The sequence below is a fragment of the Nomascus leucogenys genome, chromosome 15 (genome assembly GCF_006542625.1).
Source record: "Nomascus leucogenys isolate Asia chromosome 15, Asia_NLE_v1, whole genome shotgun sequence".
NCBI lineage: Eukaryota > Metazoa > Chordata > Mammalia > Primates > Hylobatidae > Nomascus > Nomascus leucogenys.
In genome coordinates this window covers 25,879,408-25,896,751 of record NC_044395.1, presented here as the reverse complement: position 1 = coordinate 25,896,751, position 17,344 = coordinate 25,879,408, and the positions used below count along the sequence as shown (strand labels likewise).

Sequence of the window (17,344 nt, the reverse complement as noted above, 5' to 3'; positions counted from 1 at the left end):
AGGAAATTGATTTGGAGTGATTTCTGGCCAGTTTTATGGACCTGGCCTCCAGATTGCTAATGTTTCAAGGAGGCTGGGAAAGAAGTAATTAAGGACATTTGCTGTAGGTTTCTGCGCTGAGTGTTGCTTCTGGGCACATTCTGTGCTTGAAAATGAAATTAGAAATTTAAAAACACAATCAACATCTCCTCTGCCATTTTCTAGCTTATGCTGAAACCCCCGGTTTCTGTCTTTCATGCTCCAGGAAATGAAAATGGACTCCTTGATTACTTGTGGCCCCAAGTTGTTGCTCATGTGTCCATTGAGAGGCATGTTAATTGCTCATACAGGTCAGAAACATAAGCCACCAGGATTTTTCAGGGTAGAGCCAAATTGTTGTTCATGTAAGATTTCTCAAAATCCCTCATAATAGACTGAAAACATTTATTTTGAATTTGGACTATGTAAAAAATTGCTTTAATTAATTGAATTTCCATCTTTTCTGACAAACTTTTTTTTTTTTTTTTTTTGAGACAGAGTCTTACTCTGTCGCCCACGCTGGAGTGCAGTGGTGTGATCTCGGCTCACTGCAAACTCCGCCTCCTGGGTTCACGCCATTCTCCTGCCTCAGCCTCCTGAGTAGCTGGGACTACAGGCACCCGCCACGAGGCCCAGCTAATTTTTTGTATTTTTAGTAGAGATGGGTTTTCACCGTGTTAGCCAGGATGATCTCGTTCTCCTGACCTTATGATCCGCCCGCCTTGGCCTCCCAAAGTGCTGGGATTACAGGCGTGAGCCACCGCGCCTGGCAGAAATATTTTGATATGGGCATAGAGTGCATAATAATCACATCATTCAAAATGAGCTATCTATCCCTTCAAACATTTATCTTTTGTGTTACAGACAATCCAATTATAGTCTTTTAGTTATTTTAAAATGTACAATTAAATTATTTTCGACTATAGTCATCCGTTGTGCTATCAAATACTAGGTCTTATTCATTCTTTCTAATTATTTTTAACCATTAGCCATCCCTATCTCCTCCCCACCCTCCCACTACCCTGCCCAGCCTCTGGTAATCATCCTTCTACTCTCTATCTCTATTAGTTCAGTTGTTTTGATTTTTAGATCCCACAAAAAAGTGAGCATATGCGATGTTTGTCCTTCTGTGCCAGGCTTATTTCACTTCACATAATGACATCCAGTTCCATCCATGTTGTGACAACTGACAGAATCTCATTTTTTTTAGGGCTGAATAGTACCCCATTGTGTATATGTATCACATTTTCTTTATCCATTCATCTGTTGATGGACTCTTAGGTTGTTTCCAAATCTTGACTATTGTGAACACTGTTGCAACAAACATGAGAGTGCAGATATCTCTTCGATATACTGACTTCCTTTCTTTTGGGTATATACCCTGCAGTAGGGTTGCTGAATCATTTGGTAGTTTTATTTTTAGTTTTTTGAGGAACCTCCAAACTGTTCACCATAGTGGCTGTATTAATTTACATTCCTACCAACAGTGTATGAGGCTTCCCTTTTCTCCCTTGCCAGCATATGTTACTGCCTGTCTTTTGGATAAAAGCCATTTTAACTGGGGTAAGATGACATGTTATTGTAGTTTCGATTTGCATTTCTCTGATGTTCAGTGATGCTGAGCACCTTTTCATATACCTGTTTAGCATTGTATGTCTTCTGTTGAGAACTGTCTATTCAAATATTTTGCCAAATTTTTAATTAGATTATTAGATTTTTTTCCTATAGAGTTGTTTGAGTACCTTTTATATTCTGGTTATTAATCCTTTGGCAAATAGGTAGTTTACCAATATTTTCCTCCTATTTTGTGGGTTGTCTCTTCACTTTGTTGATTGCTTCCTTTGCTGTGCAGGAATTTTTTAACTTGGTGTGACCCTATTTTTCCATTTTTGCTATGGTTGCCTGTACTTTTGAAGTCTTACTCAAGAAATCTTCACCTAGACCAATATCCTGAAGTGTTTCCCCAATATTTTCTTTAGTAGCTTCATCAGGTCTTATATTTAAAATTTTAAGACACTTTGATTTGATTTTTGTATATTGCAAGACGTAGGGGTCTAGTTTCATGCTTCTGCATATGGATATCCAGTTTTCCCAGCACCATTTGAAGACACTGTCCTTTCTCCAGTGCATGTTCTTGGCACATTTGTCAAAAATGAGTTCACTGTAAATGCATAAATTTAGTTCAGGGTTCTCTATTTTGTTCCATTTGTCTATATGTCTGTTTTTATGCCAGTACCATGCTATTTTGATTACTACAGCTCTATAGTATAATTTGAAATCAGGTAATATGATGCCTCCAGTTTTGCTCCTTTTGCTTAGGATATGTTGTGTTTCCATATAAATTTTTGGATTGTTGTTTTCTATTTTTGTAAAGAATATCATTGGTATTTTGACAGATATCGCATTGAATCTGTAGATTGCTTTGGGTGGTATGGACATTTTAACAATATTGATTCTTTCAATCCATGAACATGGAATATCTTTCCACTTTTTGGCATCTCTTCAATTCATTTCTTCAGTGTTTTATAGTTTTCATTGTAGAAATATTTCACTTCTTTGGTTAAGTCTGTTCCTGGGTATTTAATTTTATTTGTGGCTATTGTAAATGACATTACTTTTTTGATTCCTTTTTCAGATTGTTACTTTTTGGCACATAGAAATACTATTGATTTTTGTATGTTGATTTTTTCTTTTTTTCAGATGGAGTTTCACTCTTTTTGCCCAGGCTGGAGTGCAATGGCATGATCTCGGCTCACTGCAACCTCCGCCTCCTGGGTTCAAGCGGTTCTCTTCCCTCAGCCTCCTGAGTAGCTGGGATTATAGGCGCACACCACCACGTCCAGCTAATTTTGTATTTTTAGTAGAGATGGGATTTCACCATGTTGGTCAGGCTGGTCTTGAACTCCTGACCTACAGTAATCCACCCACCTTGGCTTCCCAAAGTGCTGGGATTATAGGCATGAGCCGTCATGCCCAACCAGTATGTTGATTTTATAATCTTGCAACTTTACTGAACTTGTTTATCAGTTCTAATAGTTTTTTGGTGGAGTCTTCAGGTTTTTCCAAATATAAACTCATATCATCTGCAAACAAGGCTAATTTGACTTCTTTCTTTCCAATTTGGATGCTCTTATTTCTTTGTCTTGTTTGATTGTTCTAGCTAGAACTTCTAGTGCTATGTTGAGTAACGGTGGTGAAAGTGGGCATTCTTGTCCTGTTCTAGATCTTAGAGGAAAGGTTTTTAGATTTTCCCCATTCAGCATGATACTAGGTGTGGGTCTGTCATACATGGCTTTTATTATGTCGAGATATGTTCCTTCTATACTCAGTTTTTTTTTTTAAATAATGAGGTGATGTTAATTTTTATCAAATGCTTTTTCAGCATCAATTTAAATGACCATATGGTTTTTGTTCTTCATTTTGTTTTGTTCTTCAATCATATCACATTGATTGATGTTGCATATGTTGAATCATCCTTGCATTCCAGGCATAAATCCTGCTTGGCCATGATAAATCATCTTTTTAATGTATTCTTGAAGTCAGTTTGCTAGTATTTTTTTGAGAATTTTGGTATCAATATTCATTAGCAATATTGGCTTGTAGTTTGCCTTTTTGGATGTGTCTTTTGTTTTGGTATCAGGATAATACTGGCCCCATAAAAGAGTTTGGAAGTATTCCCTCTCCCTCACCTCTTCAATTTTTTTGGAATAGTTTGAGTAGGATTTGAGTAGTTGGGGGCTAGGCTTTTCTTTGCTGTGAGACTTTTTACTGTGGCTTTGATCTTCTTACTTATTAGTCTATTTATGTTTTGGATTTCTTCCTGGTTCAATCTTGGCATGTTGTATGTGTCTAGGAATTTGTCATTTTTTTCTAGATTTTCCAATTTACTGTCATATAGTTGCTCATAGTAACCACTAGTGATCCTTTGAATTTCTGCAGTATCAGTTGTAATGTCTCCTTTTTTTTTTTACATCACTGATTTTATTTATTTGGATCTTTTCTCTCTCTCACTTTTTAGCTTGTCTGGCTAAATATTTGTCAATTTTATCTTTTCAAAAAATTTTTTTGGTTTCATTGATCTTTTGTATTGTTTTCTTCATTTCAATTTCATTTATTTCTGCTCTGATTGTTATTATTTCTTTTCTCCTACTAATTATGTGTTTGGTTTGCTTTTGCTTTTCTAGTTCTTTAAGATGCATCATTAGGTTGTTTATTTGAAGTTTTTCTTCTTGTTACATGCAGGCACTTATAAACTTCCTCCTTAGTAGCGCTTTTGCTGTATCCCATAGGTTTTGGTATGTTGTGTTTCCATTATCATTTGTTGAAGAATTTTTTCATAATTTCTCCATTGACCCACTGGTCATTTAGGAGCATGTTTTTTAAATGTTCATGTATTTACATAGTTTCTAAAATTCCTCTTGTTACTGAGTAAGAGTTCTATTCCATTGTGGTCAGAGAAGACACTGGATATTATTTTAATTTTTCTGAATTTTTAAAAGACGTGTTTTGTGACATAATATATTGTCTATTCTTGGTAATAATCTATGTTCTGAAGAAAAGAATGTGGTTCTGCAACTATTTGGTAAGATGGTCTATAAATATCTATTAGGTTTATTTGGTCTATAATGCAGAGTAAGTCTGATGTTTCTTTGTCATTTTCTGTCTGGAAGATCTGTCTAATGCTTAAAGTGGGGTGTTGAAGTCTCCAGCTATTATTGTATTGGAGTCTATCCCTTTAGCTCTAATAATATTTGCTTTTTATATCTAGGTGCTCTGGTGTTGGGTTCATATATATTTACAATTGTATATCCTCTTGGTGAGTTGACTCCTTTATTGTTATATGATGACCTTCTTTGTCTCTTCTTTTAGTTTTTGTCTTAAAATCTATTTTGTCTGATATAAATGTGGCTACTCCTGCTCTTTTTGGCTTTCATTGGCTTTCATTTTCATTTTTTAATTTTCAGTTTTTGTCTTTATAGGTTAAGTGTGTTTCTTGTAGGCAACAGATCATTGAGTCTGGTTTTTCCCCCTCCATTCAGCCATTCTATGTCTTTTGATTGGAGAGGTTAGTCCATCTACATTCAATATTATTATTGATAAATAAGGACTTACCCCAGCCATTTTGTTACTTGTTTTCTGGTTGTCATGTGGTCTGGTCTTTTCTTTCTTTCCTTCCTGCCTGCCTGCCTGCCTTCCTCCTCCTCCTCCTCCTCCTCCTCCTCCTCCTCCTCCTCCTCCCCCTCCTCCTCCTCCTCCTCCTCCTCCTCCTTCTTCTTCTTCTTCTTCTCCTTCCTTTCTTCCTTCCTTCCTTCCTTCCTTCCTTCCTTCTCTCTCTCTCTTTCTTTCCTGTCTTCCTTTGAACAAAGGAGATTTTCTTTGTGATATGATTTTGTTTCTCAGTTTAAATTTTTTGTGTATCTTTTCTATGTTTTTTGATTTGAGGTTACCAAGAGGCTTGCAAATACTATCTTATAACCCAATATTTAAGCTGATAACAACTTAGCACTGTTTGCATAAGCAAGCAAACAAGCAAAAAGAAAACTAATAAAGCCTCTATGCCTTAACTTTGTCCCCCTGTTTTTTAACTTTTTGTTGTTTCTATTTATATTTTATTGTACTGTCTATGTCTTAAAAAGTTGTTGTAGTTATTATTTTTGATTGGTTCATCGTTTAGTCTTTCCACTTAATATGAGAGTAGGTTACACATTAGTGTTACAGTGTTATAATATTCTGTGTATTTTTTTTTGGTGAACTTAATATTACCAGTGAATTTTGTATTGTCAGATGATTTCATATTGCTCATAAACATCCTTTTCTTTCTGATTAAGCACTCCCTTACCATTTCTTGTAGGACAGGTCTGGTGTTGATGAAATCCCTCAGCTTTAGTTTGTCTGGCAAAGTCTTTATTTCTCCTTCATGTTTGAAGGATGCTTTTTCCAGATATACCATTCTAGCATAGAATATTTTTTTCTGCAGCACTTTAAATATGTCATGCCACTCTCTCCTGGCTTGTAAGGTTTCCACTGAGAAGTCTACTGCCATACATATTGGAACTCCATTTTATATTATTTGTTTCTTTTCTCTTGCTGCTTTTAGAATCCTTTCTTTATTCTTGTTCTTTGGAAATTTGATTATTAAATGCCTTGAGGCAGTCCTCTTTGGATTAAATCTGCTTGGTGTTCTATAACCTTCTTGTACTTGGATATTGATATTTTTTCTAGATTTGGGAAATTCTCTGTTACAGTCACTTTGAATAAACTTTCTACCCCTATCTCTTTCTCCACATCCTCTTTAAGGCCAATAACTCTTAGATTTGCCCTTTTGAAACTATTTTGAGATCATTTAGGTGTGCTTCATAATTTTTTATTCTTTTTTCTTTTGTCTCCTCTGACTGTGTATTTTTAAATAGCCTGTCTTGAGGCTCACCAATTATTTCTTTTGCATGATCAATTCTACTATTAAAAGACTCTGATGCATTCTTCAGAATGCCAATTGCATTTTTCAGCTCCAGAATTTCTTCTTGATTCTTTTGAATTATTTAAATTTCTTTGTTAAATTTATTTGATAGAATTCTGAATTCCTTGTCTGTGTTATCCTTAATGTCTTCAAGTTTCCACAACTATTTTGAATTATCTGCCTGAAAGATCACATAACTCTCTTTCTCCAGGATTGATCACTTGTGCCTTATTTAGTTAATTTGGTGAGGTCATGTTTTTCTGGATGGTTTTGATGCTGGTAGATATTCTTTAGTGTCTGGACATTGAAGAATTAGGTATTTATGGCAGTCTTCATTGTCTGGGGTTGTTTGTACTTATCCTTCTTGAGAAGGCTTTCTAGATATTCATAAGGACTTGCAGGTTGTGATTTAAGCTGTATTTGCTTTAGGGGGTACCCCAAGCCCAGTAATGCTGTGGTTCTTGTAGACTCATAGAGGTACTGCCTTGATGATCTTGAACAAGATCTGCAAGAATTCTCTGGATTGTCAGGTAGAGACCCTTGTTTTCTTCTCATACTTTCTCCCAAATGAATGGAGTCTTTTTCATCTCTTCTTAGCCCCCTGGAGCTTGGGATAATGTGACAAAAGCACACCTGGGGCCACCACTTTTAGGACTGTGTTGAGTCAGACCTGAAGCCAGCACAGAATTGGGTCTCACCCAAAGTCTGCTGTAACCACTCCTTGGCTATGGCCTATGTTTGCTCAAGACCCTGGGGCTCTACCATCAGCAGGTGGCAGAGCCTGCCAGGCCTATGTCCTTCCCTTCAGGGTGTCAAGATCCCCCAGGCACTGTGCATGTCCAGAGGTGCCATCTGAGAGCCAGAGACTAGAGTCAAAAACCTTGGAACTAGACCTGATGTTCTATTGCATAGCAGCTGAGCTGGCACTCAAACTACAAGATGCATTCCTTCCCACTCTTTCCATCTTTTTCCAAAGGCAGAGGAGCCTCATCCTGTGGCCATGGCCAACAAAGGCTCATAGAAAGTACTGCCAAACTACCATTGATGTTCCCTTACATGGGCTCTTCAGGCAACTTGTGGTGAATGTTGCCTGGCCTGGGACTCACTGTTCAGGACAGTGGGCTCCCCTCCAGCCCAGGGCACATCCAGAAATGCTGACCAAGAGCCAAGCCCCGGAACTGGGGACCCTAAGGGGCCACTTGGTGCTCTATCCCCTAGTGGCTGAGCTGGTACCTAAGGTGAAAGACAAAGTCCCTTTTGCTTTTCCTTCCACTTTTCTGAAGAGGAGGGCATCTTAGCCTTGTAGCCACCACCGCTGGGAATATTCTGAGTCTCACTTGAAGCCAGCAAGTTTCAGAGTCTCACCCAAGGCCCTTGACATGGTACCTGGGTATCACTGCTGATTATTCAGGGCCCAAGGGCTCTTCTGTTAGTAGATGATAAATTCTGCCAGAACTGGATCCTTCCCTTCAAGGCAGCAGGTTCTGTTGTGGCCCAGGGTGTGTCTAGAAATGTCATCTGGGAGCTAGGGCCTAGTAAGGGGCCTCGTGACTCTGATTGGTACCCTATCTTGCTGTGGCTCAGTTGGTATCCAAGGTGCAAGACAAAGCCCTCCCCATTCTTCCCTCTCCTCTCCTCAAATGAAGGAATGGGGTCTTTTTGGAGCTATGAGCTGCATAGCCTGGGGCTAGGGGAGGGGTGAGGCCAGCACTCAGCCACCTTGGCTGGTGTCTCAGTAGGTCACATGCCCCGCCTGTCCATTGTCTCTGGGTCCAGTTCAGCAGAAGGACTTGCCTAGGGGTTGCAGTCCTTGTGGCCTAGACTGGCTTTCAAATTTATTTTGAGCCCCAGAGCACTGTAGCCCCCAGTGGCAAGGCTTGCAGGAACTCAAGTTTGGACCATTGTGATTGGTGATTCCCCTCTGCCTTGGGCTAATTTAAATGCTGCCTCTGTGGACAGGTGTCAGCTGAGATTGGTTGTGTTTTCTTTTATACCAGGGCAGCACTGAGTTCACAAGCATCACTTCTGTTTGTGCTTTCCATTTAGTAAAATATCATTACTTACATATATAAATATCAGTTAAATCAGGCACAGACTGAACTAGAACTAAAAGATTGATTGTTTTTGGTAGGGCCTCAGGGATCACCTTTTTCAACTACTGAGTGTAGTCTCACCATAATCAGGGTAGCTCCTCTCTTTCCATCTCAAGGTAGGCTTGCCTGGGGCAGGCATAAAGAGGTATTTTTCCTTCTGGAAAACTGACCCCTGAGCTCAAGTCCCTTGAGTATTTCTGTTGGAGGAAAGGACCAGGAATGAATCAAATGGGAACACAGGCATTTGTCTCCACATTTACTTAAATAGCTTCAAGGAAACAATGAGTCAAGATCTTAGGTGGGGGTTTCTTGTAGATGGCTTTCCTTCAGAAGCAGAGCTAAGTTTCTTGTGAGAAGATGACCTGAATCTTTTTTATTTTATGTTGATATGGGTTTAGGTACTTGGTTGGTGAGTTTGGAGGGAGAGTTGATTGTTGGAACCTTCTCACTCGCTCCTCTTCTCTGTGGTCTTCCTTTTGGGGGATCTACACATACAAAGAACAAGGACCATATATGATATGATTATATTTTTTCTTTCAATTAACCCTTCTCTGTAACCTTTTCATAAGAGTATTTTCAAGTAGGGGAAGGGGAGAATATATTGCCTTTAGTATAGCATATTTTTTCAGGTGTAATAGATAGGATAGATCTAATATCCTATTTTCAGTTCCAAAAGAGAGTAAGCAGTGAATGCTCTTGTAACAGTATAACCTACAATGCACATAAGCAATTTGTTTTTTTTTTTTTTTGAGACCGAGTCTTGCTCTGTCACCCACACTGGAGTGCAGTGGCGTGATCTTGGCTCACTGCAAGCTCCGCCTCCCAGGTTCACGCCATTCTCCTGCCTCAGCCTCCCGAGTAGCTGGGACTACAGGGCCCGCCACCATGCCTGGCTAATTTTTTATATTTTTAGTAGAGATGGGGTTTCACCATGTTTGCCAGGATGGTCTCTATCTCCTGACCTCGTGATCTGCCCACCTCGGCCTCCCAAAGTGCTGGGATTACAAGCGTGAGCCACCACACCCGGCTTGCATATAAGAAAATTTCAAGTCGTTGCTTTCAAAACACTCAAGACTCTTGGAGACAGCATTAAGAAGCTTTTTCTTGGTACAAGATAATTACTAATAATAAGTTATTAGAAAACTATGTTTTATGAACATAACAAAGATGTATTTATAAAACCCCAAATTCCACATTAATAAAGTATGAATTCATGAGGTTTTACTCTACTCAATATTATCCATTAAACTTCATTATATACCCAATTATGAGTTAAGTTTAAATTCTTTTGAAACTTGAAATCTATCACTGAAGTTTTCACATGAGGAACTTAAATTCTGGGAGGAAATTATGATTTGTCTGCATATCATTTCTAATTTGTATTGTGCTATTTCAGTGTAAGGATAATGACATGAAATAGAAATTGTCCTTTAATAGACAGATGAAGGTAATTATAGTGATTATAATGATGCTGGCAAATATTGCAATAAATGGACTAATTTAGTTCACATTACAGAAACTTAAAACTAAAGCATTAAATTATGTGTGCAATATTTATTAAAAATCACAGAGCACAAATTCCTTTGAATTGGTAATTTTATAGAAACCACTTCTCATCTTTAGCAACCCAAATTCATGGTACTTGCTCACAAATCAATACCTTCTAAAAGTTAGAGCCCAGCAGTATACTCTTCTTTGCACTTTTTCTGTTCACCTGCTTCCCTCCCTCTCACTTTCTTCCACCCTTCTGTTCTCCCTCCCTCTCTTTCTCCCTTCCCTTTTCTTTCCTTGACACCTGTAAGAGTTTGTCTCTTTCTCCATGGGTATTTACACCTGAGGAGTTATATGTCCAAGCCCTTTGTCTTGATAGGGGTAGAGGCATGAAGAAATGGCCACATGATCAGGGGGTAGAGATTGAGAAGGAAGAAAATCTTGACATCCTTAAAACATTATGGTCCACAATTCTTTCCATGCTACTCTGCTTCCTGGAGATGTAAGGCATTGGATAGTATCAGTGGATAAAAAGACAATATCAGAGCTGAAATCATCCTTTCTTCTTTGATGATGACTTTTTACTTGCAGGATTTCCTTCCTGCTGGATCTTTCTGGGAAGTTCTCATTTGTGAGGTTGATTTAGTTGGCCCTGGATTCATCTGGAGAGCTTGGCCTGCTTGGCTTTTGTGTCTCTTCCTATTCCCTTCTCAGAATTGATGCTACTTTTCAGCAATCATTGTAAATGCCTTTTCTAAAAATGTTCTCAGCAAAACAAGAATCCTAATAATTATTCATTCTGAAGCAGATGGCCTAGTGCCACCTGCTCCCCCTCTCTTCTTCTTTTCCAAAGTAAATTTTCCTCTTGACCAAACTCTCTTGATTTTGCACTGGCATTTTATAGCATTGTGCAAATTATGCAAGACTTAAATCACACCTAATTTCCATCTCTGCCAGCAGGGATTGCTACCCAGAATGGAAATGGGAGAGACCCAAAAGAAACCAGAGGAGAATCAGTCATTTGAAAGGAGAATCAAGTAATTGCAGTTGACCATTTTCTGTTAGGAAAGTCTAGGAACTCAGGCTATCACTTCCTAACCCACCCACAGCCTAGTGAGTAATTTATAAAGCCTTCTTCTGACTGGGTTGTTGTAGTAATAGTACTATGTGCCTCTATCTGACAGAAGCAGCTCTCTAGTTCTTTGAAAGGATTCATAGAAATTGAGAATGGTTATGCCTACGGAGGAGGCTTGGGCAAGGAAGGCCACAGCAAAGATCTTGCAAAGCCACCCCTTTCAGTGGAGGGAGTTGATGATTTGATTGCAGAGACTGTCCTAATGATCTGGGTTTTTGTATTCCTTTATTTAAACAATTTCCAACTTGTTTTTATTCCCCAATAATTCTAAGCCAGATTTTTCCTCCTTTAATTTGCAGAAAGCTCAAGAGATGTAAAATAATTTTAAATATTGATTTGAGTCAAATGTAATTTGATGTTAAGTCTTGTAGAGCAAATTTTAAATAATCTGAAATATAACCTGTGCATCCCCAGTTCTAGCAATCCAAAGCCCATATTTAAGGGTTGGTGAGTACATTCATAAATTTCTCAAAATTCCTGGTGTGCCAATGGCACCTTTGTTGTTTCCATGCTGACATAAATGTCATTTAAATGGGATTTAGGGGCTGCTTAAAAATTAAATGCACCTACTTCATATACCATTTAGTAATACTATATTCAGATCCTGTGTCTTCACCTGTGTTATCTCCTCTCTCTGGATTGTTTTTTTTTCCTTCACCTTTAGAAGCTTTTTTCTAATTCACCATCAACCCCCCTCCCCACAACTTATAGTAAACTTTTCCCATACCTGGGCTACTCATGTTTCTTTAACATTGTTGCACTTCGGTTTACTTGGCCTGTCCACATAAAACTGTGAGTTCTTTGCTTGCTTTGTTAGCACATACACTAAAATTGGAATGCTGCAGAGAAGATTACCATGGCCTCTGTGCAAGGATGCCACACAAATTTGTGAAGCATTCCTTATTTTTTAAAAAGAAGGGGAGTCCAATGGAAGAGAATAGTGAACCCTAAAATATGACAACACATCTACAACCATTTGATCTTTGACAAATCTGACAAAAACAAGCAATGGAGAAAGGATTCCCTACTTAACAAATGGTGCTGGGAGAACTGGGGAGCCATATGCAGAAAATTGAAACTGGACCCCTTCCTTGCACCATATACAAAAATCAAATCAAGTTGGATTAAAGACTTAAATGTAAAATCCAAGACTATAAAAACCTTAGAAGAAAATCTAGGCAATGCCATAAAGAACATAGGCACAGGCAAAGATTTCATGACAAAGATGCCAAAGGCGATTGCAACAAAAGCAAAAATTGACAAATGGGATGTGATTAAATAAAGCTTCTGCACAGCAAAAGAAACTATCATCAGAGTGAATAGATAACCCACAGAATAGGGGAAAATTTTTGCAATCTATCCATCTGACAAAGGCTTAAGATCCAGCATCTACAATAAACTTAAACAAATTTACAAGAAAAAAACAACCCATTTTCTGACATCCATTTTCTTATACCTGGGTAAAGGGATTGAGCACATTACCATTATGCTTCAATAAAGCATTCTTTTTTCCCCATTTGAAAGAATAAAAGGAGTTGTTGAGATACTTGTGAAATGCAGCAAAAAGTAAAATTTTATAAAAAGTTAGAAAATGAAATGGCTAAAATTAAGTTGTCACTAAAAACCATCAAAATCCTGTCTTAAAAATTATAATTATTTTATATTTTGTAATATTTGATATATAAAATATGTAACACATTTACTATAAAACATAGTAATAAACACCATAAACCCAACAGTCAGCTTATAAAACTAGAACATTAAAAATTTGATTTCATCTTGGAAGGTGGATCACGAGGTCAGGAGATTGAGACCATTCTGGCTAACATGGTGAAACCTTGTCTCTACTAAAAATATGAAAACAAAAAATTAGCCAGGCATGGTGGTGGGCACCTGTAGTCCCAGCTACTCAGGAGGCTGAGGCAGGAGAATGGTGTGAACCTGGGAGGTGGAGCTTGCAGTGAGCCGAGATTGCACCACTGCACTCCAGCCTGGGTGACGGAGCGAGACTCCATCTCAAAAAAAAAATATATATATACATATATATACACATATATATGTATATATATGTGTGTGTGTGTGTGTGTCTGTGTGTGTGTGTGTATATATGTATATATATGTGTGTATATATGTGTATATATGTATATATGTGTGTGTATATATACATATATATGTGTGTGTGTATATATATATATATATATATATATATATATATATATGCTTTTTCTTCACCCCAAGCCTCCATCTCTACCTTGAAGTAACTATTCTTTTAAATTTGGGGTATTTTTTGAGATGGAGTTTCACTCTTTTTGCCCAGGCTGGAGTGCAATGGTGTGATCTCTGCTCACCACAACTTCCGCCTCCCAGGTTCAAGTGATTCTCCTGCCTCAGCCTCCCGAGTAGCTGGGATTACAGGCATGCACCACCACACCTGGCTGATTTTTTTGTATTTTTAGTAGAGACAGGGTTTCTCCATGTTGGTCAGGCTAGCCTCCAACTCCCGACCTCAGGTGATCCGCCCGCCTTGGCCTCCCAGAGTGCTGGGATTACAGGCGTGAGCCACCGCGCCTGGCCTGAATTTTAGGTTTATCACTCCCATTTGTTTGGATTTTAAATGATAGGGAGATGCAGCTTAATTGTCACTTGCTGCTCACCGATAGGGTTTTGATATGAGTCTGCAAGCAATTGATTTATTATGGTCTCTGTGCAGTCAAACCTCTCTGCTAACGTTAATCTGTACTTGCAGCCACTCCTCAGTGCTAGCATCACTGCCTGGCGCCACCTCAGATCATCAGGCATTAGAATCACATAAGGAACCCACAACCTAGACCCCTCACATGCACAGTTGACAGTAGGGCTCACACTCCTATGAGAATCTAATGCTACCACTGATGTGACAGTAGGCAGAGCTCAGGCAGTAATGCAAGCAATGGAGAGCAGCTGTAAATACAGATGAAGCTTCTTCACTCGCCCACCCACTGCTCACCTTCTGCTGTGCAGCCTGGTTCCTATCAGGCTACAGACCAGTACTGGTCCATGGCCCAGGGGTTAAGGACCCCTGGCCTAAAGAATGGGAAAAAATATTTGCAGACTATTTTACACACACACACACACACACACACACACACACACACACACACACACAGACATACACACACACACTCTCTCTCTCTCTTGCAAAATCTGGGCATTGGAAGACAGACCAGAAACTCAGGCAATGACTAATGAAACATTCTTACTTAGATCTTGAAGCAAGGAGATGTAAAAATTCAGTAAGAGAAAATATTATACTGATGGTTGAATAGGACTTGTCAAGAAGATTCTGATATATCACATATACATCATGGAATACTACTAAGCCATAAAAAAGGACAAAATTTCTTTTGCAGCAACAGGGATGGAACTGGAAGCCATTATCCTCAGTGAAATAACTCAAAACCAGGGAGTCAAATGCCACATATTCACACTTAAAAGTGGGAGCTAAACAATAGGTACCCATGGATATACAGAGTAGAATAATAGACATTGGAGACTACAAAAGGTGGGAGGATGGGAGAGGGAGGAAGGTTGAAAAGTTATCTATTGGGTATAATGTTCCCTATTCAGGTGACAGGTACACTCAAAGCTCAGACTTCACCATGATGCAATATATGCATATAAGAAACCTGCACTTGTACCCCCTAAATAAATAAATAAAAGTAAAATTTTAAAAAGTCTGTGGATGTTAGTGAGGGCACTCCACTTCTGAGATGGAAGTGAGGGATTCCATTGACACTGGTGTAGTGCCTGTAAAGCTGAACGCCTGGCACCCTCAAATGACAAACACCCAGTACATCAAAGTGAAAATGCCTCTAGGGTTTATACATTGCTCCTTGTCATGTTTTTGTAGCAGATCTAGGGTCTGCTTTGACAAACAAGCTGATTAGCTATAGGCAAGACTAAATAGACTAGGAAAAGAAGACTTTTATCTTCCCAGGATTAATTAAAGCCTTTCTCTGTAGTCTTCAGTGAAAATTAAAAAAACAACAACACAAAAAACCAAAAAACAGAGAGAAATTCATCACCTATCCGTTCAGCCTATACAAAGGGACTTACAAGTGGATGCATATTCATTCACTATAAGCAGAAGCCTTAAGTGCTCAAGGATTTAAGTTGAAAGAATAAGCTGGCTGAGGCTTCTGGAAGGTGGATGGATGTTTGCTCCCAAATTTGTGGCTAATAGGTTTTGGCTAGACTCACTATGGGCTCATGGGTAGCCTCAGTTAGTGTTCACCGGGGGCACCTTCAACAGTGCTGTGGATGTAGATCCAACAGATCTCTACCCTGGCTGGGCTAGTAATTAGCTAGGGTACCTGGTGGCTCAACTGATAATAAAAGTCACCAATATTTATTAATCATTTTCTTTGTGTCAGGTGCTGTTCTAAGCCCTTTATGTGTGGAACCAATTTCCTTGTCACTGCGATCCTATGTCATAGGACTTAGGCACTATTATAATCATCCTCATTTTGCATCTGAGAAACCATGGCCCTGAGAGGTCAAGTCACTTGCCTAAGGTCTCACAGCTTGTGTCTGGACATGTAGTATTGGTGTCTAGGCCATCTGTCTAGAGCTTGCACATGTAACAACAGCGCTGGTCTGGTTTCCCAACAGGGTCAGAGAGGTTTGGAGGATGTATGCATACTCCCAGCTTGTTCCTCTGAATGGTTTCATGGACTGAATTGTTTGAACAAACTTATATGTTGAAGTCCTAACCTCCAGATTCTCAGAATGTGACAGTATTTGGAGATACAGTTTGTAAATAGGTAATTACATTGAAATGAGCTCACAAGACAGGTCCGAATGAGTCCTGTCAGCAAATTCAACTATAAGGGCAGGCCCCAACCTTACCCTGGTGTCCTTATAAGAAGAAGAAATTTGGACATGGACATGTACAGAGGAAAGACTATGTGAGGACGCAACAAGAAGGTGGCCATCTACAAGCCAAGGAGAGAGGCTTCTGGAGAAATCCACCCTGCCAACAACTTGATCTTGGTCTCAGCCTCCAGAACTGTGAGAAGACAAATTTCTGTTGTTTAAACGACTCAGTCTGGGCCAGGAGCGGTGGCTCATGCCTATATTCCCAGCACTTTGGGAGGCTGAGGCAGGCGGATCATCTGAGGCTGGGAGAACAAGACCAGCCTGATCAACATAGAGAAACCTCATCTCTACTAAAAATGCAAAATTAGCTGGGCATGGTTGCGCATGCCTGTAATCCCAGCTACTCGAGAGGCTGAGGCAGGAGAATCGCTTGAACCCAGGAGGTGGTGGTTGCAGTGAGCCGAGAACGTGCCATTGCACTCCAGCCTGAGCAATAAGATGGAAACTCCATCTCAAAAACAAAACAAAACAAAACAAAACAAAACAAAACACAAAACAAAACAAAACAACTACTCAGTCTGTGGTACTCTTATGGCAGCCCTAGCACTAATAGAGAGTAAGAGGTGTTCATTGCTGTGTCCACTTCTGTTTTTCTAGGTGGTATTGCTAATGAACTGGGCATCTCTGTCCATCGGGTCTGGGCTGAGGGGCCAGGAGTTTTGCCCTTTGTTGGGTGGCTATGGTCAACAGAGCCCTCTCCCCTTCTGATCTGTAGCCCACTGACCTCTGGCTGTGACTGGATTTAAAGATCCTTGTTAAACCATTATCAAATGCAACATATTAAACTACAGTAAGCTCTCTGAGAAAGACGTTTTGCTGAAGACTTTTGGGCCATTCTCTTGTAACTTATGGCTCTTTAGAGACAGAAATAAAAGGTGTGAACAGGCACCTCTTGAAGGTTGAAGGCTGGGAGATCACATAGGTGGTTGAGATTCACATTAAGTCCCTCTTCACCTTCACTTCCCAACACAGGGCAGCCCAAAGAGAAAACCCTTGGATCCTCTTGGTAGAGGTTGTATCCTAAACACTGAAGATTTCCTTCCCCCAAGCTCATTAGAATATATGGAAGATTAGAAAATCCAATTAAAACAAGATCCCAAATGGCATTGTCTGAGCTTGATACCAGGTAGGCCAGAGGAGATGGGATCTAAATTCTATTCTGTTTGCATTCTTATGTGAACATTGCTACTTTATTTCACAGACCAGAATATCTTTTATAGATTTCCAGCATGG

General features: G+C 39.3%; 1 non-coding gene across 1 annotated transcript; it reads left to right on the top strand.

Moving 5' to 3' along the window:
* The first annotated feature begins 11,999 nt into the window (after positions 1-11,999).
* On the top strand, positions 12,000-12,102 carry LOC115830499. Its single transcript, XR_004026053.1, has one exon. It is a non-coding gene; the product is annotated as a U6 spliceosomal RNA (small nuclear RNA).
* The last annotated feature ends 5,242 nt before the right edge of the window (positions 12,103-17,344 follow it).